Below are 12,807 nucleotides of genomic sequence, written 5' to 3' on the forward strand. Positions count from 1 at the left end.
TGTGTTTCTGTGTGTGCGTTTCTGTGTGTGTGTTTCTGTGTGTGTGTTTCTGTGTGTGTTTCTGTGTGTGCGTCTGTGTGCGTGCGCCTCAGTGTGTTGGCACAAGAGAACAGCGGTCAGATGTTCCAGTTAAAGTCCAGCCCTGTGTCCTGATCTCTGAGTGTCCCCAGGTGGACGTCCCAGTACCCTGGACCCCCCCAGCGCCCCAGCGGCCCAGACCAGCTGGTTTTGTGGACGTTGGGACGACATAAGAGGAACGACGGATAAGGAAACTTAAGTGAATAACCTCAGTCTCTGTTGACTCCAATCCAGGAAATGTTATCAAATCTGTTTTTTTTCCGTCTTGCTGCACGCTTGACCCCCTGGACAGAGGTTAAGTAAAGGGTACGCGTATCTAAATTTAGCGTAGATATAACTCTTATCAGCGACTGCACACAGTGGAAAAAGCAAACACATCCATTTATCATTGCAGCGAATTTCTTCCTGAGTGGACGTATACTCGGGTATACATCAGCTTCTGTTCTGCCGTACCTCTCAGGCCATCTCTTCATCTCCCTGTCCTCCTCCTTCTCTCCCTCCTCCTCCTCCCTCTTTCCATTTCCTGTCACACAGGGTCACATTGCATCTCCCAGCATGCTTTGCGCTCCCTGCGGTGGTGTGGTGATGGAGAAAGCCAACTTAACAGTACGCTGCCTCAAGGTTGTCAGTAAATAACGTTCCAATCGGTTAGAAAGCCATCAGGGTGAATTAATGTAACTGATCGGAGGATAGCTATCGGCCGCCGACCCCACTGTAACCTACATATCTCATGTACTCCAGCTCACTGTCCCTTCTATCGTGTGTGTGTGTGTGTGTGTGTGTGCACGCGTATGCCATGTGAAATACCGCGACGGCCCAGTCACCCGTGACCATCTTGTCTGGTTTATCAGGTGCTGTTCACACACTGTGTCAGCGAGCGCCAATAAATACAGGAAATCATCTCCCTCCACCTCACCTCAGCTCCGTGGCGAGATAACGCTCCGGCGCCGCCGCCCCGAGATGACAAACACTCGACACCTTCACACACGACCGGGACTAAAACTGCCCCAATCATCGCCCGTCTCTCCCAACGCCACCCCCTGTCAACGGCGAGACAAATGCGACCGCGCCAACGCCTCCCCCCACCCCCCCCACACTCGGCCGGTCTCATGTAATTATGGGAATGCGTTCTCCCCCGGACTCGGAGGGGGGGGGGGGGGGGGGGGGGGCTCCACTCTGGCAACCACAGCGTTGGCCACATCGACCGTCCGCTTGTTTGTGAGCTCTGACCGACCGCGAGATCTGAACTTCGACCCCGTCCCCAGCCGAGATGAGGGAGATGTAATGAAACGTTGTGCAGGCCGTTGGCGGGGGTTGTATATATATTTTGAAAGCAGCTTTCTCCTACAGGGACTGTGTTCTGAGGAAGCTTCCCTAGCCTGACACCCACTTGGCACAGTACATCGTTGCAGGCAGGGAGGCTCATGGTTTACCGACCAAGGAAGGGTGTGTGTGTGTGTGTGTGTGTGTGTGTGTGTGTGTGTGTGTGTGTGTGTGTGTGTGTGTGTGTGTGTGTGCGTGCATGCGTCGGCACGAGTCGGTCGCAATTTCTAACACGCTAGAATGCACACAAATTATTAAATCTCACCCGTTGTAGCTGCCGTCGTAAACGCAGAAAGAGTCAATAATGACGTGCTGTGTGTGTGTGTGTGTGTGTGTGCGTGTGCGTGTGTTGATCTTCGGAGCTGAAAGCTGCTCCAGGCAGAGATAGTGGGGATTATTATCTGACTTGAACTGCCAGCTGCCAAATGTTTCCATTCCTGTTGGCTTCATCCCACCCAGGGAATATGAGGCCATGTTTCTCTCTCCCTCCACCATCCACTGTTGACTGAGTGCTTTCGCTCTGGGTCGTCCAAACTGTGGTGTTATTTGTGTTGTCTGAATTATGATTGGTCCCATTGGTTCCATTGGATCCAGCCCTTAAGGCTCTGATTGGTTCCACTGGGCCTCCAATGATGTGTCTCTGTTGCTATGGGTCGTAAGTTGCAGATGCGTTTGACAGCGAGCTGACTGTTAAGAGCATGTGTGCTTTTCCTTCTGACAATTACTGTATACAGTCGGTTATATACAGTATTGCTAGTAGCCTAGTTCTACAGTCGGTACTTTATTGATCCATGTGCAGAAATTGCACTGTTACAGCATCAAAGGACAACAAAGTAACACAAAAAAATATTGTAAATAAAAATGTACAATAGATATAAAATATACAAATATACAAGAGTGCAAATAAGCAAGTGTGTAACAGTAGGAAGACTCATGGGTCTAGTTTGTGCAAACATGCCTAAAATGTGCAAGATTGAAGTGTCAATCAGGTAAGTATGCCTTTTGTATGTTTGTAAATGTAAACGTGTCCTGGCCAAAGAGCCTTGCCACCATCCAAGCTGACTCCAGGTCAGGGCTAGTCGCTGTTGAGAAGAGTTTCAATCGGGAGGTTTTATTCATAATGTTCACATTCTGCTGTATTTGCCTCGTTGTTCAAATGCACTTGAACGTCTCAGAGTCTGTCTGCTAAATGAAATGGAAATTTCGAGCTCAATGAAATGGAAATTTTAAGCTCAATGAAATGGAAATTTCAAGCTCAATGAAATGGAAATTTCAAGCTCAATGAAATGGAAATTTCAAGCTCTTAAACATTATTCAGATTTTGTTATTTCACTAAACGGAGACCAATTCCACACACAGCAATTCCCTTACTTTGTTGGCAATGGGGATTATTCTCTATCAAGAAAATCTAACAATGTAGCTACTTAGAAATGGAAAATAATATTGTGTTGCCAACTGCTGAGCGGCAGGACCACAGAGCAGGCCTAGTGTACTACAATAGATTTACCTTATCTTCAGGCCTAGTGTACTACACTAGATTGACCTTATCTTCAGGCCTAGTGTACTGCAATAGATTGACCTTATCTTCAGGCCTAGTGTACTACAGTAGATTGACCTTAACTTCAGGCCTAGTGTACTACAGTAGATTGACCTTATCTTCAGGCCTAGTGTACTGCAATAGATTGACCTTATCTTCAGGCCTAGTGTACTACAGTAGATTGACCTTATCTTCAGGCCTAGTGTACTACAGTAGATTGACCTTATCTTCAGGCCTAGTGTACTACACTAGATTGACCTTATCTTCAGGCCTAGTGTACTACAGTAGATGGACCTTATCTTCAGGCCTAGTGTACTACACTAGATTGACCTTATCTTCAGGCCTAGTGTACTACACTAGATTGACCTTATCTTCAGGCCTAGTGTACTACAATAGATTGACCTTATCTTCAGGCCTAGTGTACTACAGTAGATTGACCTTATCTTCAGGCCTAGTGTACTACAATAGATTGACCTTATCTTCAGGCCTAGTGTACTACAGTAGATTGACCTTATCTTCAGGCCTAGTGTACTACAGTAGATTGACCTCATCTTCTGCTTTTCTATCCGAGTAGCTGGATGATAGTCAGCACATAACACACACGGTAGTCCACTCCACCTGTCAGTCATGTTGATGGGCAGGCTTAGAGCCGCTCCGGTGCCTGTAAACTGACAAGCTGAACAGTAGAGTTCCCTCCCAGCACCCCTGTCTGGAGGTGCTGCGATTAGACGGATGAGGGGTGTCACTCAGTGATAAGGCCTTCCACGTGGAAAAGGAGCTAGCGATGTTGTGTTCCGCAAAGCAGGTACCTCGTTGCGAGAAACGGGCCATACCACGTGGACCTCGTTTAAAGGGGGAGTTCAGATACGCTGACAAAATGGAACGACTCACAGGTCAACAGCAAACTGTGCACATAATTCCTAGATGAAAGTCCTGTCTTCAATACCAGTGTGTTTATCACCTCCAACACGGTTTACTTATTTATTTATGTATTTTTCCTCACATTTTATTCCATTAATTTAAGGAAAAATGAATGACTTCTGATATGCAGGATTGGAATACCAAAAATACACCTCCACTTGTCAGGTGTTTGACACAAAAAAAAATCAACATAAGATACTTTTCTCTGTCCCCTCTTAACACATCACACTGGGGAGATCCACAATGACATTGTTCAGATACGAGTATGAACACGATACGTTTAACTTTAATTGAGGAAACGACAAATGACAGGTATAAAATCCATTTGATCAGAATAATAGGTCACATTCTTTTTGATTTGACTTAAACATAGAATTAGTGTAGGAACATGTAGGCTAGCCATAAAACATTTAAATCAGGTCTATTTTGAGGATTTGGAATGTGTCGAACAACAAAACTCCAGATGGGATGACGTCGAGCAGCGACAGCGAGGTGTTGCTAAGGGCACTGTGACGGGGAGATGCTATCTGTTGTCCAAAGGCCAGAAACACACTCATACACATATTACACACAGTCGAACAAACACCTCTCATTCAACCGTTCATTCTATGTTATCTTCTGCCAAACTCACGATTCGCTGGCTGATGGTGGGGAGTTTGCTGAGCAGCATCTGGGAGACTGGCGGGGGTCGGCGTCTGCTACAGAACCTGGAGCAGCTGCTAGGGCTGACCGCACACCGCGATGGCGTCGGTCAGATGGTCCACCCCCTTCTCGTACTCTCCTTGTGCAAGCAGTTCCTCTCCGAGTTGAATTTCCTCCAAGAAGAGCTTCTGTACCGCCTCTGCATCCTTTAAAACCGGGCGGCCGTAACAGTCCGGATTTCTCTTGGCAAACATTCTGCTTTCTCCTTCATTCACCCGATCTTTTCTTGAAGTTGGGATCACTCCGCCGTTTTCTGTCAAAATATATGCAATATCCGAGGAACAAGGCTCCACACAGCCCAGCAGCGATCGTGCTTGTTTTACTGCCCATCATCTCCAGCGCGTGACAGACAGAAGCCTAGCGGTGTGTTCAACACGGTTTACTTTGAGTAAAAAACATCAGTTATGTTTGTTTATGATAATGGCAATAAATACTTTTTTTTTTTTAAACTACCAAGCCTCTGTAAGCAAAGATCGGTCCATGTTGTCGTGTTCGGGTTGAGTAATTGTACATATTTGCTGATAAGGATTCCCACGACTGTTGAAAGGTTTGATTTATGTCTGTTTGGAGAGTGAGAGCCTGCCTCCGTAGGCCCAGAATGCACGCGCCAACGACTTATCAAACGTTTGGAGGGTTCACTTTTACACCATAGCCGCAAAACTTGAGCTGGAGTCATCAAAGCTCTCTAAGGCTCCTTTGTGAGCGGTTTGAAGTGTCACTTTTCTTTCCATGGTAATTGTTTTCTTAGTGAATAAAGAACATTGCCTTTCTGCTGGTCTGGTTCAGTGTGACAATGACAACAGCACACAAGCATTCTGGCTGATAGCTTGTGTGGTAGTGAGACAAACTGACTGACGGGCTAAAAGACCAATTAAACAATTGGCGAACAATTAGACAGGCAATTGGGTAGATTATTTTATATCAGTCACTCACGGATCATCAGTCATCACAGTACACACACACACACACACACACACACACACACATCAGAGGGACAAGGATCATTCTAGACTTCTCACTGGCCAACTACTTGCCTCCACAGTCTTACTCGCTGCTAGCCTCGCCTCATGTCTACCTGATGTCAATGGCCTCTAGATTGGGTCTGGCTGATGTCAATGGCCTCTAGATTGGGTCTGGCTGATACGAATGGCCTCTAGATTGGGTCTGGGGAGGCAGCACCAGGTCTGGGGAGACAAACAGACTTAACAAGCTAGTGAGGAAGGCCGGCTCTCATGGGGCAACAACTGGACAGCCTGGACGCTGTGGTGGAGAGGAGGATGAGGGACAAACTGAAGTCCATCCTGGACAACCCCTCCCATCCCCTCCATGACGAGCTTTGGCGGATGGGGAGCACCTTCAGCCACAGGCTCCTCCCACCCAGGTGACCTACAGAACGGTTCAGGCGCTCCTTTGTGCCAGCGGCCATCAGACTCAGCATCCTGTTTGCTGTTGCTCTATTTCTCTGTGTTCGTCGCTGTCGGACTGTCTCTACTCTCCTAGTTTACGATCGCCAAGCTCTCCTCAACATCAGAGCTGCCGGTGAGACGCTGTCGCAATCAAAGCTCTGTTGAACCTGCAAGTCTCCCTCCTGTGCTTTGAGACGTTCCCGCACACCTGCGGCGCGTCCTCCACGCTTCAGAAGACGGGGAAAGCGAGGTGGCGTTGCTTGTGAGACCTCGAGGCTGACCCGCAGGCTTCCTCGCGCGTGACTGATCGTGGCCTCCTCTGTGAGGGACGCCGATTCCCAGTCAGACGCTCGTTGTACTCCTCCAGGGGCCGATGGATCCGTCATATCAACCCCCGAGCCGCTGCCGCAAGTGACGGGGTCGGCGGGGTCGGCTCTTCCTGTCACCGGAAAGCTGTCACCGTCCTGCATGGGTTCCGCAGCGCTGACGGTTCCCACGACTCCCTCTCCCTCTCCTCCTGGCCCGCTGAAGACTAGACGTGACTAAGCCTTTGGGGCGGCGGCCCCTCGGCTCTGGAGCAGTCTGCCCTGGCACAGTAGGTCTGCCCGGCCCCTAGGCCCCTAGGCTCTGGAGCAGTCTGCCCTGGCACAGTAGGTCTGCCCAGACCACAGAGATGTTTAAGTCTTTAAAGACTCACCTGTTCTCCCAGGCCTTCAACTCAGGTTGAGCTGGACACCCGATGGCCCCTGTATCGTACTGTATTTTATATTGCTTATTGTGTGTGATGTATTGTGGTGTTCTGTTGCTCGGTTGTTTTAAATGTGCTTTATAAATAAAATTTGATTTTGAGTTGAGTGGTCTACTTGATGTGAACGGCCTCTAGAATGTGTCTACTTGATGTTCATGCCATCTACAGTAGAGTGGGTCCACCTGATGTGACTGCCCTCTAGAGTGGGTCTACCTGAAGCTGCTGGAATAGCTTTTATTCTTTTACTCTACCTTTATTAAGGCAGGGAGATTGTAAGCAATCTCATAACCACAGTGGGGCTGGCGTCGATACGACTGCGGCTTCTATAACAGTATTCAAAGTTGTGTGGTTGTGGATATGCACAGTTGTTGTTGTTGCTGCTGCAGTCGGTGATGTTTCTGCTAATGTGGGTCAAATGTGGTGTGACATCATGGTCTGTTTGGGTTGGCCAGCGCTCCGTTGACTCCATAACAGGTCTAATGGCTCTCAAGCCCCTCTGGTGTAATGCTGACCGGCAGTGTTTTTCCCATCGCAGCTGGACGCTTTTATCGCCAGAGAGAGTCTAAGGTTGCCAAAGTGGTCCAAAAGCCCAGGGAAATGGGATCAGAGAGAGAAAGAGGAAGAAAGAGAGAGAGAAAGAGGAAGAAAGAGAGCTAGATAAACAGAAAAAGAGAGAGTGAATATTCATCGGAAGGATAGTGTGTGTGAGTGAAAGAGAGAGAGCTAGACAAAGGGATTTGGGTGGTGACGCGGGCGGTCAGCCGGGTTAATGGCATCTCTCTCTCGCTGGGTATCTCTGTTCTGCACCAGACATAAAGAGATTACTGGTCTCTTTATCCAGGGCTTGCAGACACAGCTGGTTAGCCAAGACATGTTTTTTGCGGGGGCTAAGTCTGGCCTTTTAGTCCGTTGGGCAGTTGAGACAGTACGCCATACTCAGGGGCGTGCACAGACATTTTGGGGGGCAGGTGCTCGGTGAAAAGTGAGGGCACCTTGCGCGGCGAGATGTTGACAGGGGGGGGAGACAGATAATTTGTATTTGGATTGAGTTGTTGACGGGGTGAGGAAGATGGGGGTGCTGACAGAGATTTTTTGATTGTCGCGCGAGCTGTTGACCCCTGGCTACAGGCCTGTAGAATTTAGGGGTTGCTCATTTCTCCGCGTGAGAAGTGTGGCGTGTGAGCGTGAGAAGAGGTTGAAACGCGTGTCTCACGCTCGATGCATGAGACTTGGCAGCCCTGTAAGCCTAAGGTTACTACAGTACATAATACTAAATATTCAGCTTAAGTATACTGATGGCTTAAGCGTCACATGCTGTACCAACAACAAATTCTACCGACATTGGTGGTGTGGTGGGCATCATTACTGTACGCTAAATCCATTATTTGATTATGACTAGCTAGCTTGTTAAGCAGGTGGGCAGTCGGCTAATTTATGCTCAGCTGTTTGGCGCTGTATGAGACTTACTTCACAACAGAGACAAATAAATGCAAGTTATCGTTTGGCAACTGAGGCTTAGGGAGCAAACATACACTCTTTTCGTTTATGTGTTAGCTGGCTGGTTAGCTGTCATCACTCAGGCACTCTGGATGGGGAAAGGGCAGGAGAGGTGCAACAACGTGAACCATTATCCTAGACACATTCCTAGTATGTGTGAAACGTATACAGTACATGGCCAATAAAACAGATCTTGAATCTGGGGGTGTATGATTATGCAGATATGCCAAAACACACACACACACACGCACACACACACACACACACACACACACACACACACACACACACACACACACACACACACACACACCACTTTGCGTGCGAGCAGGAATTGTCTTTCACGCGTGGCCAGAGGCCCTTTGGAAATGCTCATCCTGTCCTCCTGATGCCTTTATGGCAGCGTCTTCCTGTCCGAAGGGAAGCCTCGTTTCCCCCTCTAAAGGCACAGTCCAACAAACTGCATGAGCTGAGGAAGTTTTAAAAAAAAAACAAAAAAAACAATAGAAATCTGCTTAGTCAGGCCTTCTCTACTCTTTTTTTCCAGATAGACAGAGAGGAAAACACATAAGTAATTAAGAGACAAGCCCCCCTTGATGGCATTGGCATACATGTATGGATTTACTCTCTGACAAATGCCCACAACAAGCAAATCCAACTCCTAAATCCCAATGGGCCCACTCTAAGAAGCCAAAGTCCTATTTGCCTTTGAATGTTTGACCGAGGCCGGCCGCCGATTTCTCTTTGTTCCTAAGAGAGTCCACTCTGAGGACGGCCCCAAAACAAACTACATTCAACAGGAAGTGTAGGGCCAGCCAGGTCAGGCCCCTGTGGAATTGTGGGAAATTGAGTCCCAGTCATTTTGCCCTTAATTTTCCTCCTTTGTCCTATGGCCTATTAGCACCACTTTAAGGATGTGTGTGTCTACTTGGGATTTCCAAGATTATCTTTCAAAATGGAGGAGTAATTATAGAAATGGATAGATCTAACGAGTAAGCGAGTGTTTACTTACAGCTTGGGGAACAGCAGCAGGAGGTTAATCGCAAACGACTGTAGGAAGGTCGAAAGCCAGCTAATGAAATGGAGGTGTGCGTAAACACACATTTTTCAAAATGGCGTGAGACACAGTTAAGACCCCATAGGTGCAGTTTGCTTTATGAGTTTGGGAATGGAAAGCTTAAGCTACTGTAGATGACCTTTGCAAAGATCCTTCAGATAATAGCCAACCACTGGACAGGTATGCCCCTCACTAGGGCTGCACGATTATGACAAAAGATAATAATTGCGATTATTTGCTTCAAAGCCCGTCCCTAGTTCATCCCAAGGCGGAATCGAACTAGCGATGTTCTTGCTGTGTGAGGCGCACGCAAATCTCTACTGCATCGTCATCTTGGTTATTTTCACACTCGCGCTCGAGAAATTGGGTTTCTCACATCCTCGAACAACCTCTGTGGCCATGTTACCCCCTGGCGCCGTTTTCATTTCAATCCACTTCAATAGACTTTCCATTCGGTTGAAACACTCAGCCGTTGATGGACATAATAGCCCCACCATTATGGAGCAATGGACCCTAATTTTCCCTCTATGCTCTATCAACAAGTGTAATTGAGTGTATTTAAACAGATTTCATCGGAGCGTTTGGAAGAGTAGCTGTGCCCATACAGACCAGCAGGATCGGGTTCCGGGCGTTTCCGTTCCTTCTTTCTCCCCCGGTCGTGTCGTCCTTTTTGCCGGTGGAGCAGGTGGGCACCGAGGGGGTCTCGGTTCATGCCAATAGTCAATGTCACACCTGTGCCAGCAAGCATACACATGCCTAGTCATCCCTCATCCCTATTCAAATGAGCGCCATGTTCCGGTGCTATGGAGATGTGTGGGTTCATCTGATGCCCCCACGCTGAGGGGGGGTAGTACTCTGAGATGAGAACTGAGAAACAGTGCCAGCTAGCTGCTGTTACCTTTCCCGACTCATGGCTGTGGTAGTCGTTTGAAAGAACTGTCCAACACTGAGTGGACAAAGCTAGCCAAACATGCTAACCGCTACTAAAGACGAGGATGATAAGTACAAATCACGTTGCAGGAAAATATCCTCAAAACATAACCGCCAGTCCGTAAATATAAATATACAGTATATATACGTTTCTCACCTTAATATGAACCTTCAGAGTGACCTGCTGTACAAAACAGTGCAAAGTGATTTTCCAGCGCAGTGTAACCCATCAAACTCTAGCAAACCTTAGCCATGTCTTCAGGTAAAATGCCGTCCATCTGTTATTCATCCAGAGCAGAGCGGTGGCTTTTCAGCGAGCCCGTCGGCAGAGCTGGAGGAGCCGGCCTGAGAGGCAGGTTCATGTTCAGGCTACGTAGCCGACTGTAACGCTCATTTATGTCCAGGTGTGCATTCAGGTTGGCTCTGGAGCAGGACCCTCTAATATAATATAATAATATAATCTCAGACGCTTTACTGTGATAATCTTGTTCCACTCTCCACCAACCCTCTCTAAACTCTGCCTCCGTTAATGAACTGGGGATCATAATCGGTGGCACACACACACACACACACACACACACACATACACACACACACATACACACACACACGCACATACACACACACACACACACACACACACACACACACATACACACACACATACACACATACACAGACAGACACACACACACACACACATTCGATATTCCTCCTCCTCGCAGCGGCCTGTTTACTTGGAAGTATTGCGATGGCTGAATACACACCGTCTCTCTTTCTCCTCTGGTTTGGTTTTTCATCAATCACTTTTCCTATTGTCCACCCCATTCCCCCCTCTCTCTCTCTATCTCTCTCTCTATCTCTGGCTCTCTCTCTCTCTCCCTCTCTTTGTCTCTCTCTCTTCTCTCTCTCTTCTCTCTCTTTCTCTCTCTACAGTATCTCTGGCTCTCTCTCTCTCCCTCTCTCTTTCTGTCTCTCTCTCTTCTCTCTCTCTTCTCTCTCTTTCTCTCTCTATCTCTGGCTCTCTCTCTCTCCCTCTCTCTTTCTGTCTCTCTCTCTTCTCTCTCTTTCTCTCTCTTTCTCTCTATCTCTGGCTCTCTCTCTCTCTCCCTCTCTTTCTGTCTCTCTCTTCTCTCTCTTTCTCTCTTGCCATATTTATTTTACTTCTTCTTTGTCTGTGTCCTTTTATAATAAAGTGCAATATTTCTGAGAATCTCATTTTTTATTTCCATAACTATTCCGTAACTAACACTTTCATCATACAACATTAAAACAGCGGTTCTTTACATTTTATATATTTTAACAGTTAGAGTAATCTTTTTTCCTTGCTTTTATTTCATCTTGAATAGGCTACATTTGTACTTTATTCGGTTTCAGCTTCAAGATGTGCATCGCTACTGTAAGCCTGCCCTGGACCTGTACTTGCATTTATTAAAGTTTGTTCCCATTTCTTGCCAGACGCTTCAATAAATTTGAAGCCTACTATTTCATTGCCAGAGCTGTGTGACTACTTAGTAATGAACGACACGTGACATTATATTCCTTTAGAACGGTGACTTCAGGCAGGTAGCATTTCCATTGAACTCTATTAAAATGCTGCATTGTCCATCTTTCATGAAACTGTAGTTAAAGGTACCCAATATAGTTTTTGACCACTAGTATGCGCTCTAGAGCAAATTTGAGAAGGTGGTCCCCGAAAATCGCGTACTACGTCATTGCGTCAATACGCGGAGCACATAATAGTGACGTTTCACACATCTTTGTTGTTTTCAAACATTACCTAAATGTCATTTTGCGAAGAAATTAAAAGGTAGGAAAGACATTCAAGTGATTCAACATGTTTATTAGACTACAAGGAACCAATCGAGGAATTTTGAAAATAGCTTTCCTCTTCGAATTTGCCGGCAGACTCCATTTTCCTCAGCTTGTCAGTTGTCAACAAATGCACGTGAGAGGCGTAACGGGCGTCTCTCGGCGTTTTAAGACAATGGTACTGCGGTTGTAATGGCTCTAGTGGCCTTTAGGGGCCGCTAAAGTGCACAAAACTGGACCGCTACATAATGGGGCTTTAAACATTAGTTAACCATGAAAACAGCCTCTCGGTGGCGAGCTGCTTTCCGTTCATAGAGTGTATTCAGCATGTCTTCATTGTGTATTCTGTGATGCTATTCAGCCCTCAGCTTGCACGCTGTGCCAAATAACAGCATTTCGCTCCACGTTTGAGCGACTTGAATTTCTCATTGTAGGCCTGCCTGCTGGCGCTGTGCACAAATTATTTTGCGTGCCGGGTTACATTATATTTCTGACATCGTATCGCAGGCGGGATTGTCGGGTCGGGCTGGGAGTTATCAGTGATGGGACCCGGGGTCACTGGGGGTTCGGTTTGGGTCCGGCGCAGGTTGCCAGGTTTCCTCACGGATTCTGGTTGTGGTTCTTGGCGGCGGCCCCTGCGGCCCCTATCAATCTACTGTACCTCTCTTCCCTAACGACCCTCCCTCGTTCTCTCTCAGTTGTCCAGTCAGTCGTCTGAAGGGGATCAGAGCTCCTTCCTCTCGTAGTTAACTACCCCTGTCATCTCTGAAACGGAGAGAGTGAGAGAAGGAGTGAG

At 47.3% G+C, this 12,807-nt stretch overlaps 1 protein-coding gene and 1 pseudogene across 2 annotated transcripts in view; one reads left to right on the forward strand and one right to left on the reverse strand.

Moving 5' to 3' along the window:
* The window catches only part of mgat4b (alpha-1,3-mannosyl-glycoprotein 4-beta-N-acetylglucosaminyltransferase B), an 83,563-nt gene that overhangs the window by 16,624 nt on the left and 54,132 nt on the right, over positions 1-12,807 (forward strand).
* LOC311326463 (mitochondrial import receptor subunit TOM20 homolog) lies at positions 4,461-4,894 on the reverse strand (annotated as a pseudogene). Its single transcript has one exon. The product of its transcript is annotated as a mitochondrial import receptor subunit TOM20 homolog (transcript).

The sequence above is a fragment of the Borostomias antarcticus genome (assembly GCF_949987555.1).
Source record: "Borostomias antarcticus genome assembly, chromosome: 28".
Taxonomy (NCBI): domain Eukaryota; kingdom Metazoa; phylum Chordata; class Actinopteri; order Stomiiformes; family Stomiidae; genus Borostomias; species Borostomias antarcticus.